We start from the raw sequence: 16685 nt of genomic DNA, 5'->3' as shown, positions 1-16685 counted from the left end.
TCTCCTTCTATTTATTTATTCATCTACTAACACTTCATCTCACCCAAATTCGAATCCCATTTTCCATCTGTGTTCTAATTTTCTCTTCTTCCCTTCTTTACATTACATTCTTTTCTTCTTCTACTCACACAAGGGAACCTCTATACCTGGGTAAAAAGGATCCCTATTATTATTATTTTTCTGTTCCCTCTTTTTCATATGAGCAGGAGCAAGGACAAGAACATTCTTGTTGAAGCAGACCCTGAACCTAAAAGGACTCTGAAGAGGAAACTAAGAGAAGCTAAAATACAACAATCCAGAGATAACCTTACAGAAATTTTCGAACAGGAAGAGGAGATGGCAGCTGAAAATAATAATAATGCAAGGAGGATACTTGGTGACTTTACTGCACCTAATTCCAATTTACATGGAAGAAGCATCTCCATCCCTACCATTGGAGCAAACAATTTTGAGCTGAAACCTCAATTAGTTTCTCTGATGCAACAAAACTGCAAGTTTCATGGACTTCCATCTGAAGATCCTTTTCAGTTCTTAACTAAATTCTTGCAGATCTGTGATACTGTTAAGACTAATGGAGTAGATCCTGAAGTCTACAGGCTCATGCTTTTCCCGTTTGCTATAAGAGACAGAGCTAGAATATGGTTGGATTCTCAACCTAAAGATAGCCTGAACTCTTGGGATAAGCTGGTCACGACTTTTTTAGCCAAGTTCTTTCCTCCTCAAAAGCTTAGTAAGCTTAGAGTGGATGTTCAAACCTTCAGACAGAAAGAAGGTGAATCCCTCTATGAAGCTTGGGAGAGATACAAGCAACTGACCAAAAAGTGTCCTTCTGACATGCTTTCAGAATGGACCATCTTGGATATATTCTATGATGGTCTGTCTGAATTAGCTAAGATGTCATTGGATACTTCTGCAGATGGATCCATTCACCTAAAGAAAACGCCTGCAGAAGCTCAAGAACTCATTGACATGGTTGCTAATAACCAGTTTATGTACACTTCTGAGAGGAATCCTGTGAATAATGGGACGCCTCAGAAGAAGGGAGTTCTTGAAATCGATACTCTGAATGCCATATTGGCTCAGAATAAAATATTGACTCAGCAAGTCAATATGATTTCTCAGAGTCTAAATGGAATGCAAGCTGCATCCAACAGTACTCAAGAGGCATCTTCTGAAGAAGAAGCTTATGATCCTGAAAACCCTGTAATAGCAGAGGTGAATTACATGGGTGAACCATATGGAAACACCTATAATCCCTCATGGAGAAATCACCCAAATCTCTCATGGAAGGATCAACAAAAGCCTCAACAAGGCTTTAATAATGGTGGAAGAAGTAGGTTTAGCAATAGCAAGCCTTTTCCATCATCCACTCAGCAACAGACAGAGAACTCTGAACAAAATACCTCTAATTTAGAAAACTTAGTCTCTGATCTATCTAAGGCCACTGTGAGTTTCATGAATGAAACAAGGTCCTCCATTAGAAATTTGGAAGCACAAGTGGGCCAACTAAGTAAAAGAATCACTGAAACCCCTCCTAGTACTTTCCCAAGCAATACAGAAGAGAATCCAAAAGGAGAGTGCAAGACCATTGAATTGACCATCATGGCCGAACCCACAAGAGAGGAGAAGGATGTGAATCCCAAGGAGGAAGACCTCCTGGGACGTCCAGTGATCAATAAGGAGTTTCCCTCTGAGGAACCAAAGGACTCTGAGGCTCATCTAGAGACCATAGAGATTCCATTGAACCTCCTTACGCCCTTCATGAGCTCTGATGAGTATTCTTCTTCTGAAGAGAATGAGGATGTTACTGAAGAGCAAGTTGCCAAGTTCCTTGGTGCAATCATGAAGCTGAATGCCAATTTATTTGGTAAAGAGACTTGGGGAGATGAACCTCCCCTGTTCACCAATGAACTAAATGCATTGGATCAACTGAGATTGCCTCAGAAGAAATAGGATCCTGGAAAGTTCCTAATACCTTGTACCATAGGCACCATGACCTTTGAGAAGGCTCTATGTGATCTTGGGTCAGGAATAAACCTCATGCCACTCTCTGTAATGGAGAAACTGAGAATCTTTGAGGTACAAGCTGCTAAAATCTCATTAGAGATGGTAGACAATTCCAGAAAATAGGCTTATGGACAAGTAGAGGATATATCAGTAAAGGTTGAAGGCCTTTACATCCCTGCTGATTTCATAATCCTAGAATACTGGGAAGGATGAGGATGAATCCATCATCCTCGGAAGACCCTTCCTAGCCACAGCAAGAGCTGTGATTGATGTTAATAGAGGTGAACTAGTCCTTCAATTGAATGAGGACTCCCTTGAGTTTAAAACTCAAGGACATCCTTCTGTAAACATGGAAAAGAGGCACAGTAAGCTTCTTTCAAAACAGAGTCAACCAGAGCTCCCACAGTCAAACTCTAAGTTTGGTGTTGGGATGCCACAACCAAACTCTAAGTTTGGTGTTGAACTCCCATATCCAAACTCTAAGTTTGGTGTTGGGAAGTCTCAACAATGCTCTGAACATCTATAAGGCTCCATGAGAGCCCACTGTCAAGCTATTGACATTAAAAAAGCGCTTGTTGGGAGGCAACCCAATTTTTATTTATCTAATTTTAATTTATTTTTATTGTTATTTCATGTTTTATTAGGTTCATGATCATGTGGAGTCACAAAATAAATATAAAAATTGAAAACGGAATCAAAAACAGCAGAAGAAAAATCACACCCTGGAGGAGGATCTTACTGGCGTTTAAACGCCAGTAAGGAGCATCTGGGCGCTGAACGCCCAGAACAAGCATCAATTCGGCGTTTAAACGCCAGAACTGCATGCAAAGGCATTTTACATGCCTAATTGGTGCAGGGATGCAAATCCTTGACACCTCAGGATCTGTGGACCCTACAGGATCAACTCAGCATCTGTGGACCCTACAGGATCCCCACCTACCACCACTCACTCTCTTTCCTCTTCTCAATGTTCATCCTCTCTTCCCAATAAACACTCTTCCCCAAAACTCTTCACCAATCACCTCAATCTCTCTTCCCTATCACCACTTCACCACTCACATCCATCCACTCTTTCCCATAAACCTACCTCATAAACTCCACCTACCTTCAAAATTTAAAATCAATTTTCCACCCAAACCCACCCTATATGGCCGAAACTAACCCCCCTCCCCTCACTATATAAACCCTTCCATTCTTCTTCACACAACACAACCCTCTCTTCCCCTTCTTGGCCGAAACACAACCTTCTCCCCCTCTCCTCCATTTCTTCTTCTTCTTCATCTTTTCTTTCTTCTCTTGCTCGAGGGCGAGCAATATTCTAAGTTTGGTGTGGTAAAAGCATAAAGCTTTTTATTTTTCCATTACCATTGATGGCACCTAAGACCGGAGAATCCTCTAGAAAAGGGAAAGGGAAGACAAAAGCTTCCACCTCCGAGTCATGGGAGATGGAAAAATTCATCTCCAAAGCCCATCAAGACCACTTCTATGATGTTGTGGCCAAGAAGAAGGTGATCCCTGAGGTCCCTTTCAAACTCAAGAAAAATGAGTATCCGGAGATCCGACATGAGATCCATAGAAGAGGTTGGGAAGTTCTAACAAACCCCATGCAACAAGTCGGAATTCTAATGGTTCAAGAGTTCTATGCTAATGCATGGATCACTAGGAACCATGATCAAAGTAAGAACCCGAACCCAAAGAATTATCTCACCATGGTTCGGGGGAAATACTTAGATTTTAGTCCGGAAAATGTGAGGTTGGCGTTTGACTTGCCTATGATGCAAGGAGATGCACGCCCCTACACTAGAAGGGTCAATTTTGATCAAAGGTTGGACCAAGTTCTCACGGACATAAGTGTGGAAGGAGCTCAATGGAAGATTGACTCAAAAGGCAAACCGGTTCAACTTAGAAGACTGGACCTCAAGCCTGTGGCTAGAGGATGGTTGGAGTTCATCCAACGCTCCATCATCCCCACTAGCAACCAATCTGAAGTTACTGTAGATCGGGCCATCATGATTCATAGCATCATGATTGGTGAGGAAGTAGAAGTTCATGAAGTCATCTCCCTTGAACTCTACAAAATAGCCGAAAAGTCCTCCCCCTTGGCAAGGCTAGCTTTCCCTCATCTTATTTGCCATCTATGTTACTCAGCTGGAGCTTTCATAGAAGGAGACATTCCCATTGAGGAAGAGAAGCCCATCACTAAGAAAAGGATGGAGCAAACAAGAGAGCCCACTCATGGAGCTCAAGAAATGCATGAGGAAGCTCACCATCAAGAAATCCCTGAGATACCTCAAGGGATGCACTTTCCTCCACAGAATTTTTGGGAGCAAATCAACACCTCCCTAGGAGAATTAAGTTCCAACATGGGACAATTAAGGGTGGAACATCAAGAGCACTCCATCATCTTTCATGAAATTAGAGAAGATCAAAAAGCAATGAGGGAGGAGCAACAAAGACAAGGAAGAGATATAGAAGAGCTCAAGGACATCATTAGTTCCTCAAGGAGAAAACGCCACCATCACTAAGGTGGACTCATTCCTTGTTCTTACATTCTCTGTTTTTCATTTTCTTTATGTTAAGTGCTTATCCATGTTTGTGTCTTATTACATAATCATTAGTATTTAGTAACTTTGTCTTAAAGTTATGAATGTCCTATGAATCCATCACCTCTCTTAAATGAAAAATGTTTTAATTCAAAAGAACAAGAATTACATGAGTTTTGAATTTATCCTTGAACTTAGTTTAATTATATTGATGTGGTGACAATACTTTTTGTTTTCTGAATGAATGCTTGAACAGTGCATATGTCTTTTGAAGTTGTTGTTCATGAATGTTAAATATGTTGGCTCTTGAAAGAATGATGACAAGGAGACATGTTATTTGATAATCTGAAAAATCATAAAAATGATTCTTGAAGCAAGAAAAAGCAGTGAATACAAAAGCTTGCAAAAAAAAAATAGAAAAAAAAAATAGCGAAAAAAAAGGGAAGAAAAAGCAAGCAAAAAAAGCCAAAAGCTCTTAAAACCAAAAGGCAAGAGCAACAAAAAAAAAGCCAATAACCCTTAAAACCAAAAGGCAAGGGTAAATAAAAAGGATCCCAAGGCTTTGAGCATCAGTGGATAGGAGGGCCTAAAGGAATAAAATCCTGGCCTAAGCGGCTAAACCAAGCTGTCCCTAACCATGTGCTTGTGGCGTGAAGGTGTGAAGTGAAAACTTGAGACTGAGCGGTTAAAGTCAAGGTCCAAAGCAAAAAAAAAGAGTGTGCTTAAGAACCCTGGACACCTCTAATTGGGGACTTTAGCAAAGCTGAGTCACAATCTGAAAAGGTTCACCCAATTATGTGTCTGTGACATTTATGTATCCGGTGGTAATACTGGAAAACAAAGTGCTTAGGGCCACGGCCAAGACTCATAAAGTAGCTGTGTTCAAGAATCAACATACTGAACTAGGAGAATCACTAACACTATCTGAACTCTGAGTTCCTATAGATGCCAATCATTCTGAACTTCAACGGATAAAGTGAGATGCCAAAACTATTCAAGAGGCAAAAAGCTACAAGTCCCGCTCATCTGATTGGAGCTATGTTTCATTGATAGTTTGGAATTTATAGTATATTCTCTTCTTTTTATCCTATTTGATTTTCAGTTGCTTGGGGACAAGCAACAATTTAAGTTTGGTGTTGTGATGAGCGGATAATTTATACGCTTTTTGGCATTGTTTTTAGTATGTTTTTAGTAGGATCTAGTTACTTTTAGGGATGTTTTATTAGCTTTTATGTTAAATTCACATTTCTGGACTTTACTATGAGTTTGTGTGTTTTTCTGTGATTTCAGGTATTTTCTGGCTGAAATTGAGGGACTCGAGCAAAAATCAGAATCAGAGGTTGAAGAAGGACTACTGATGCTGTTGGATTCTGACCTCCCTGCACTCAAAGTGGATTTTCTGGAGCTACAAAACTCAAATTGGCGCGCTTCGAATTGCTTTGGAAAGTAGACATCCAGGGCTTTCCAGCAATATATAATAGTCCATACTTTGGCCGCGTTTAGACGACGCAAAAGGGCATTAAACGCCAGTTCTACGCTGCAGTCTGGAGTTAAACGCCAGAAACACGTCACGAACCAGAGTTGAACGCCAAAAATACGTTACAACTTGGCGTTCAACTCCAAAAGAAGCCTCTGCACGTGTAAACTTTAAGCTCAGCCCAAGCACACACCAAGTGGGCCCCAGAAGTGGATTTATGCATCAATTACTTACTTCTGTAAACCCTAGTAACTAGTTTAGTATAAATAGGACTTTTTACTATTGTATTTAGATCTTCGGATCATCTTGGGACGTCTAGTTCTTAGATCATGGGGGCTGGCCATTCGGCCATGCTTGAACCTTTCACTTATGTATTTTCAAACGGTAGAGTTTCTGCACTCCATAGATTAAGGTGTGGAGCTCTGCTGTTCCTCATGATTTAATGCAAAGTACTACTATTTTCTATTCAATTCAACTTATTCCACTTCTAAGATATCCATTCGCACCCAAGAACATGATGAATGTGATGATTATGTGACGCTCATCATCATTCTCACTTATGAACGCGTGCCTGACAAACACTTCCGTTCTACATGCAACCAAACTAGAATGAGTATCTCTTAGATATCTAATACAGGGGACCGAGTCCGAGTTATTAGTATCTTCGTGGTATAAGTTAGAACCCATGGATGCCCATTCCTGAGATCCGGAAAGTCTAAACCTTGTCTGTGGTATTCCGAGTAGGATCTGGGAAGGGATGGCTGTGACGAACTTCAAACTCGCGAGTGCTGGGCGTAGTGACAGACGCAAAAGGATAGTAAATCCTATTCCAGTATGATCGAGAACCTCCAAATGATTAGCCATGCCGTGACAGAGCATTTGGACCATTTTCACAGAGAGGATGGGATGTAGCCATTGACAACGGTGATGCCCTTACAGAAAGCTTGCCATGGAAAGGAGTAAGATTGATTGGATGAAGACAGCGGGAAAGCAGAGATTCAGAGGAACGAAAGCATCTCTATACGCTTATCTGAAATTCTCACTAATGAATTACATAAGTATTTCTATCTTTATTTTCTGTTTATTTATTATTATTATTCGAAAACTCCATAACCATTTGATATCCGCCTGACTGAGATTAACAAGATGACCATAGCTTGCTTCATACCAACAATCTCCGTGGGATCGACCCTTACTCACGTAAGGTTTATTACTTGGACGACCCAGTGCACTTGCTGGTTAGTTGTGCGAGGTTGTGAAGTTATATTTGGACCATGGTATTGTGCACCAGTTATTGGCGCCATTGCCAGGGAGAGAACGAACAACAAATTTTACAACCTCTGAGTAACAATTTCGCATACCAGAGGACTTTTGTAGCTGTTCGCTCACCTCCGAAATGTCCTCCATATTGTGATCCATGACAATGCCATAGGATCTTCTGTGCTTCTTCTCTGGGCACACACCTACGGATTATTCCGTCTGCACATCTCTTAAAGAGATATAGTTCATCCCACAAGTAGTACTTTGCATCAGTGATTAATTTTTTCTTTTGTTGCCTGCTGTACTCTTTGGGTATGAACCTTGCAGCTTTATAGTTTGCAATGTCTGCAAACCATGGTGTTTCTTGAATGGCAAACAAATGCTCATCTGGAAAGGTTTCAGAGATCTTAATAGAGGGAAAGGACACCCCTTCTACTGGTTCTATCCGGGACAGATGATCAGCCACTTGGTTCTCTGTCCCTTTTCTGTCTCTTATTTCTATATCAAACTCTTGCAGAAGCAACACCCATCTTATGAGCCTGGGCTTTGAATCCTGCTTTGTGAGTAGATATTTAAGAGCAGCATGGTCAGTGTACACAATCACTTTTGATCCTACTAAGTATGATCTAAACTTGTCAATGGCATAAACCACTGCAAGCAATTCTTTTTCTGTGGTTATGTAATTTTTCTGGGCATCATTTAAAACATGGCTAGCATAATAAATGACATGCAGAAGCTTGTTATACCTCTGTCCCAGTACTGCACCAATGGCATGGTCACTGGCATCACACATTAGTTCAAATGGTAATGTCCAGTCTGGTGCAGAAATAACTGGTGCTGTGACCAGCTTAGCTTTCAGAGTTTTAAACGCCTGCAGACACTCTGTGTCAAACACAAATGGTGTGTCAGCAACTAGCAGATTGCTCAGAGGTTTTGCAATTTTTGAAAAATCCTTTATAAACCTCCTATAGAATCCTGCATGCCCCAGAAAGCTTCTGATTGCCTTAACATTGGCAGGTGGTGGTAATTTTTCAATTAATTTCCACTTTAGCTTGATCCACCTCTATTCCCTTGTTCGAAATCTTGTGCCCAAGGACAATCCCTTCAGTCACCATAAAGTGACATTTTTCCCAGTTTAAAACCAGGTTAGTCTCTTGGCATCTTTTCAGAACCAGTGTCAGGTGATCAAGACAGGAGCTGAATGAGTCTCCATATACTGAGAAGTCATCCATGAAGACTTCCAAAAATTTTTCCACCATATAAGAGAAAATAGAGAGCATGCATCTCTAAAAGGTTGCAGGTGCATTACACAGCCCAAATGGCATCCTTCTGTAAGCAAACACTCTAGATGGACATGTGAATGCTGTTTTCTCTTGATCCTGGGGATCTACTACAATTTGGTTGTAGCCTGAATAGCCATCCAAAAAGCAGTAATAATCATGACCTGCTAGTCTTTCTAGCATCTAGTCTATGAATGGTAAAGAAAAATGATCCTTTCTGGTGGCTGTATTGAGCCTTCTGTAGTCAATACACATGCGCCACCCTGTAACTGTTCTTGTAGGAACCAGTTCATTTTTTTCATTATGAACCACTGTCATGCCTCCCTTTTTGGGGACAACTTGGACAGGGCTCACCCAGGGGCTATCAGAAATAGGATAAATAATCCCAGCCTCCAGTAACTTGGTAACCTCTTTCTGCACCACTTCCTTCATGGCTGGATTTAACCGCCTCTGTGGTTGAACCACTGGCTTAGCATCATCCTCCAATAGGATCTTGTGCATACATCTAGCTGGGCTTATGCCCTTAAGGTCACTTATGGACCACCCAAGGGCTGTCTTGTGTGTCCTTAGCACTTGAAGTAGTGCTTCCTCTTCCAGTGGATTTAAAGCAGAGCTTATGATCACCGGAAAAGTGTCACCTTCTCCCAAAAATGCATATTTCAGGGATGGTGGTAATGGCTTGAGCTCGGGTTTAGGAGGTTTCTCCTCTTCCTGAGGAAGTTTCAGAGGTTCTTTCGATTCCTCTGAATCCTCCAAATCAGGCTGAACATCTTTAAAGATGTCTTCCAGCTCTGATTCGAGACTCGCAGCCATGTTGATCTCCTCTACTAAAGAGTCAATGAGATCAACTTTCATGCAGTCTTTTGGTGTGTCTGGATGCTGCATAGCCTTGACAGCATTCAACTTAAACTCATCCTCATTGACTCTCAGGGTTACTTCCCCCTTTTGGACATCAATGAGAGTTCGTCCAGTTGCTAGGAAAGGTCTTCCTAGAATGAGAGTAGCACTCTTGTGCTCTTCCATTTCCAGCACCACAAAGTCAGTGGGAAAGGCGAATGGCCCAACCCTAACGATCATGTCTTCAATCATGCCTGATGGGTATTTAATGGAGCCATCAGCAAGTTGGAGACATATTCGAGATGGTTTGACTTCTTCAGTTAAACCAAGCTTTCTAATAGTGGATGCAGGTATTAGATTGATGCTTGCCCCAAGATCACATAAAGCTGTCTTCGTGCAATTACCCTCTAATGTGCACGGTATCAGAAAGCTCCCGGGATCCTTAAGCTTTTCTGGGAAGCTTTTCAGAATGACTGCACTACATTCTTCAGTGAGGAGAACTCTTTCAGTTTTTCTCCAATCCTTCTTATGACTCAAGATCTCTTTCATGAACTTGGCATAAAAGGGTATTTACTCAAGTGCCTCTGCAAACGGAATCTTTATTTCAAGAGTCCTGAGATAGTCTGCAAAGCGAGCAAATTGCTTATCCTGCTCCTCTTGGCGGAGTTTTTGAGGATAAGGCATCTTGGCTTTGTATTCCTCAACCTTAGTTCCTGCAGGTTTATTTCCTACAGAGGTGGTTGGAGAAGCCTTTTTAGAGGGGTTGTTATCAGCACTTGTGTGTGTCTGATCCCTCACTGGCATTTGAATGCCAGAGTTAGAAGCTGGAGTGATGTTGGACGCCAACTCCTTACTTGTTCCTGGCGTTTGAACGCCAGAATTGAGCTTCCATTGGGCGTTTGATGCCAAATCCCTGCCTGTTTCTGGCGTTTGGATGCCAGAGTTATTCCTCTATGGGATCTTACTGTCCTCAGAGGGATTTTGAATAGCAGTTTGTTCATTTCTTGGCTTCCTGCTGCCTTGAAGTGAGGTATTTAATGTTTTCCCACTTCTTAATTGAACTGCTTGGCACTCTTCTGTTATTTGTTTTGATAACTGTTGTTCTATTTTCTTCAACTGTACCTCCATATTTATATTAGCCATTCTTGTGTCTTGTAGTATCTCCTTGAATTTGGCCAGCTATTTTGTTAGAAAGTCTAATTGCTGATTGAATTCAGTAACTTGTTCTGCAGGACTGAGTTCAGCAGTTACTGTTTTAGCCTCTTCTTTCATGGAAGATTCACTATTTAGGTACAGATGCTGATTTCTGGCAACTGTATCAATGAGCTCTTGAGCTTCTTCAATTGTCTTTCTCATTTGTATAGATCCACCAGCTGAGTGGTCTAGAGAAATCTGAGCTTTCTCTGTAAGCCCATAATAGAAGATGTCTAGCTGCACCCATTCTGAAAACATTTCAGAGGGGCATTTTCTTAGAATCTCTCTGTATCTCTCCCAGGCATCATAAAGAGATTCATTATCTCATTGTTTAAAGCCTTGGATGTCTAGCCTTAGCTGTGTCATCCGTTTTGGAGGGAAGTATTGATTCATGAATTTTTCTGACAGCTGTTTCCATGTCCTTTTGCTAGCCTTAGGTTGGTTATTTAACCACCTCTTAGCTTGGTCTTTTACAGTAAATGGAAACAGTAATAATCTGTAGACATCCTGATCTACTTCTTTATCATGTACTGTGTCAGTAATATGTAAAAACTGTGCCAGAAACTCTGTAGGTTCTTCCTGTGGAAGACCGGAATACTGGCAACTTTGCTGCACCATGATAATGAGCTGAGGATTCAACTCAAAGCTACTGACTCCAATGGAGGGTATACAGATACTACTCCCATATGAAGCAGTAGTGGGGTTAGCATATGACTCCAGAGTCCTTCTGGACTGTTCATTTCCACTTAGGTCCATGATGGAGAAAGGGAGATGATGTGGATTGCAAATAATTTTTTTTTTGAAAATCGAAATTAAAATAAAATAAAATAAAATAAAATAAATGAAAAATTGACTATAAATTCAAAAATTTGAAGAAAAATAAATAAAAGAAAATTGAAAACTAAATTAATTAATCAAAAAGATTAGAAAAATATGTGGGTGAGGATTTTCAAAAAAAATAAAGAGAGAGAAATTGGTTAGGAAGTTTTGAAAAAGATATGTCTTAAAATTAAAGGTACTTGTAAGAAAATAAAATAAAAAAAATAAAAAAGAAAAGATATGAAAAAGATTTGATTTTAAAATTTGAGATTAGAAAAGATAAGATAGGCTAGGTAAGAGAAGATAAGGAATTTAAATTAAAAAGTTTTAAAAATTAAATTTTGAATTTTAAATTTTGAAATAAGATAAGATAAGATTTTGAAAAAGATATGATTTTTTTTAAAAGATTTGAATTTTGAAATTTTAAAACTAAGATAAGATAAAATAAAAAAATTTAAAATAAAATCTGAATTTTTAAAAGGAAAATTCGAAAAATCAATTAAAATAAAGGAAAAAAGATATTTTTGAATTTAAAGAGGAAAGAAAAAAATAATAAGATAGCACAAGACTTAAAATTTTTAGATCTAATGCTCCTTATTTTCGAAAATTTTGGAGGAAAAACACCACGGAACACCAAACTTAAAAATTTTAAGATCAAGACACAAGGAAAACTCAAGAACACTTTGAAGACTCACAAGAACAACAAGAACAAAAGAAAGAACACCAAAGTTAAAATTTTTAGAAAACGTCAATAAAATTTTCGAAAATTATAGAAAGATTGACAAGAAAACACCAAACTTAAAGTTTGGCACAAGATTTAATCCAAGAAAAATTATTTTTGAAAAAAAGATTTTAAAAAGAAGATACCCAATTACCAAGAACATAAACTAACGCTTTAGCCAATTGAGCTGTAAATGTAACACTTGTTTTAAAGAAGTATTTTTAATAACTAAGAATAAATTTTTTCGAAAACTAATGTTTTGAAAAAGCACAAGAAAAACAAGAAAAGAAACAGAACAAGAAAAACTAAAGATCAAACAAGAAAAATAAACAAGAACAACTTGAAGATCCAGGAAAAACAAAGAACACAAATTCGAAAATTTAAAGGAAAGTATAAAATATGCAATTGACACCAAACTTAAAATATAAAACTAAACTTGAACAGAAAAAAATCAATTATTAGTAAAAAAAATAAAATTTTGAAAAACTTTTGAAAAAGAAAATAAGGATTCTAAAATTTTAACAAGAACAATAATAAAAGACTCAAAGACAAATCACAGATTAATAAAGAAAAATAAAAATCTTTTGAAAGATTTTTGAAAAGAAAGCAAAAGACTCTGACCCAAAAGACAAAATCTTCCTAATCTAAGCAACAGGATGAACCGTCAGTTGTTCAAACTCGAACAATCCCCGGCAACGGCGCCAAAAACTTGGTGCACGAATTGTGAATCACACTTTTCACAACTCGTACCACTAACCAGCAAGTGCACTGGGTCGTCCAAGTAATACCTTACGTGAGTAATGGTCGATCCCACGGAGATTGTTGGTTTGAAGCAATCTATGGTTATCTTGTAAATCTTAGTCAGGAAATCAATTATAATTATCAGTATGAATTGCGAAGAATAAAAGAGCATGGATTAAATACTTGTTCTGCAGTAATGGAGAATATGTTGGAGTTTTGGAGATGCTTTGTCTTCTAAATCTCTGCTTTCTCCCTGTCTTCTTCTTCATGCACGCAAGGTTCCTCCTATGGCAAGCTGTGTGTTGGTGGATCACCGTTGTCAATTGCTACCATCTGTCCTCTCAGTGAAAAAGGTCCAGGTGCGCTGTCACTGCACGGCTAATCATCTGTCGGTTTCCACTCATGCTGGAATAGGATCCATTGATCCTTTTGCGTCTGTCACTACGCCCAGCCCTTGTGAGTTTGAAGCTCGTCACAGTCATTCAATCCCTGAATCCTACTCGGAATACCACAGACAAGGTTTAGACTTTCCGGATTCTCAAGAATGCTGCCAATGGATTCTAGCTTATACCACGAAGATTCTAATTAAGGAATCCAAGAGATATTCATTCAATCGAAGGTAGAACAGAGGTGGTTGTCAGGCACGCATTCATAGATTGAGGATGATGATGAGTGTCACGGATCATCACATCCATCATATTGAAATCCGAATAAACATCTTAGATAGAAACAAGCGTGTTTGAATAGAAAACAGAAATAGTTGCATTAATTCATCAAAATACAGCAGAGCTCCTCAACCCCAACAATGGAGTTCAGAGACTCATGCCATCAAAGAGTACAAAGTTCAGATCTAAAAATGTCATGAGGTGCAAAAATAGACCTCTAAAAGTTGTTTAAATACTAAACTAGTAACCTAGGTTTACAGAAAATGAATAAACTATGATAGATGGTGTAGAAATCCACTTCTGGGGCCCACTTGGTGTGTGCTGGGGCTGAGACCTAAGCTTCTCACGTGCCTAGGCTGTTTCTGGAGTTAAACGCCAGGTTGTAACCTGTTTCTAGCGTTCAACTCCCATTTGTAACCTGTTTCTGGCGTTTGACGCCAGACTGCAACATGGAACTGGCGTTGAACGCCAGTTTACGTCGTCTATCCTTGAGCAAAGTATAAACTATTATATATTGCTGGAAAGCCCTGGATGTCTACTTTCCAACGCAATTGAGAGCGCACCATTTGGAGTTCTGTAGCTCCATAAAATCCACTTTGAGTGCAGGGAGGTCAGAATCCAACAGCATCAGCAGTCCTTTTCCAGCCTGAATCAGATTTTTGCTCAGTTCCCTCAATTTCAGCCAGAAAATACCTGAAATTATAGAAAAACATACAAACTCATAGTAAAGTCCAGAATTATGATTTTTATTTAAAAACTAATAGAAATATAACAAAAACTAACTAAATTACACTGAAAACATACTAAAAACAATGCCATAAAGCGTATAAATTATCCGCTCATCAATCGCGCATGTCACGCATACGCGTCGTTGGTCGTCTTGGCGTGTCACGTGTACGCGTCATCTAGTAGAACTTCAATCCATGCGTACGCATCAGGCACGCACACACGTCGCTGCAAATTTCTCCATATCGCGCGCTCGCGTGAGCCATGCGTGCGCGTCGATACTCGCTGGTTATCTCCTTAGTTTCTTGTGTTCCTTCCATTTTTGCAAGCTTCCTTTCCATTATCTAAGCCGTTCCTGCCCTATAAAGCCTGAAACACTTATCACATGGATCACGGCATCGAATGGTATAAAGGAGAATTAAAATACACAAATTAAAGATTCTAGGAAGCAAGTTTTCAACCATAGACTAACACTAGGAAGGAATTGTAAAATCATGCAAATCATATGACTAAGTGGGTAAGGACTTGATAAAAACCACTCAATTGAGCACAAGATAAACCATAAAATGGTGGTTTATCAACCTCCCCATACTTAAACATTAGCATGTCCTCATGCTTAGCTCAAGGAGATAAAATAAATGAGTAGGGAAAAGTAAGACTCATGCAATGCAATGCAACCTATGTATGAATGCAACTACATGCTAAGATGATTCTGTCTACTTGGTTAAAAGTAAATAAGTTCTTCAAGACAGACATAAATCAAATTCCACTAATTCAAATCATATAGTAAAGACAAGTAAACTTGTGAGAAGATAGCTCATAAAAACAAGGAACATAGAATCAAGCATTGAACCCTCACTGATAGTATATGTGCACTCTAATCACTCAAGTGTATAGGGTAATCACTCTTCTCTTCTCTAGTCATGCTTTTTAAACTTTGTTCTTCGCCTAACCAATCAACAAGTATTTAATGTACCAATGCAAACATCATGAGGTCTTTCCAAGGTTGTAATGGGGCTAAGGTAAAGGTGAGGGTATATATATGGTTAAGTGAGCTATAAATTGAATCCTTGATTAACCTAAGCTTTCACCTATACACACACTCTATATACTTTTTAAATTCATGCCTAACTACCCAAAATTCCCATTTTTGTATTTTTCACATACTTATGTATCAACTTTTCTTTAGTTTTACCACATATGTATTGATCTTTTATTGAACTTAGCATTGGGATAATTTTATCCCCTTATTTATTTATTTAATTTATTTATTTATATTGTATGTGTATATATATATATATATTGTATTTATTTTTTTTCTATTGATTAAAAATATAAAAGTAAACATAACATATCAATGCACATGGATTTTTAATTTTTTCTGGTCTCACATGAGTAGGTACCCAAATTCCCAATATTTTATCAAAGTAAAAATATAATATATTTTCTTATTAACCCATGTTCCCACAGTTTTTCCACACTTGATTGACACATAATCTCTATCTTAAGGCTAGTGATTTGGTAAATTATAGAACAAATGGGATTTAAAAGACTCAAAGTGGCTAACAAGGATAATTTTAAAAGGGTAGGCTTATTTGAGATAAGTGAGCAAAAACAATTAATGGCCTCAATCATATGCATGCATATAACACATTAAACATTGGACATATAGGATGGAACAAAATAAAAATTATAATTATAGAGAAGAAAACACACAAGAATAAAATATTATGGTTAAATAATGTAACTATGTAATTAAGCTCAAGTCTCACAGGTTGTGTGTTCTAGCTTTAAAATCATGTTCCAAATTACAATCTTCAAACAAGTTTTAACACAAAAGTTTTGATCTAAATTAGTGAAATTTTTCAAAAATAGGGTCTTAAAAAGAAACTTATTATTTTTCAACCAATTAGAACATGCATGCAAATACCTAGTACTATGCAATTTATCCTATCCTAACGAAAGAAAAATAAATATCCTATTGGTGTTAAGAAAGAGAAATTACCTCCGGAAGTCAGGTACTGACCGACCTCCCCACACTTAAAGTTTGGCACCGTCCTCGGTGCCATCAGTCAGGAACAAAGGTGGGTTGGTAGCAGCATCTCCACAGTCGGGATTGTCATGGCTCCCTGTGCTAGTAGATGAAATGGAGTCCTGAGTGTCTGGTTCTTCTTCAGGTGGATGATTACCAACAATCAGCTCCTTGAGGTATGTAAATTGGCGCTTGTTACGGTGCTCTATTCGCTTTGCATGTCGGTCAAGCCGGTCTAACCTCTGAAGTATTTGAAGGAGCAGCTGATTTGTTGAAGGTGCTTGTGATGTGGAAGGAGAAGGAGTATATCCGGCCGGGTCTGCGGTCCGGATGATAGTGGCTACTGGAGGTCTGATGTACTTCCCATTGGGGACAATCTGATC

General features: G+C 38.8%; 1 non-coding gene across 1 annotated transcript; it reads right to left on the bottom strand.

Annotated features, from left to right (window-relative positions):
• Positions 1-732: 732 nt before the first annotated feature.
• On the bottom strand, positions 733-840 carry LOC148547526 (small nucleolar RNA R71). The gene has a single exon (XR_015897363.1). It is a non-coding gene; the product is annotated as a small nucleolar RNA R71 (small nucleolar RNA).
• Between the last annotated feature and the right edge of the window lie 15845 nt (positions 841-16685).

Source organism: Arachis ipaensis, chromosome B8, assembly GCF_059453495.1.
Source record: "Arachis ipaensis isolate K30076 ecotype BB chromosome B8, ASM5945349v1, whole genome shotgun sequence".
Taxonomy (NCBI): Eukaryota; Viridiplantae; Streptophyta; class Magnoliopsida; order Fabales; family Fabaceae; genus Arachis; species Arachis ipaensis.
Note: the sequence above shows the minus strand (reverse complement) of the source record. Positions and strands in the feature narration are given on the sequence as shown.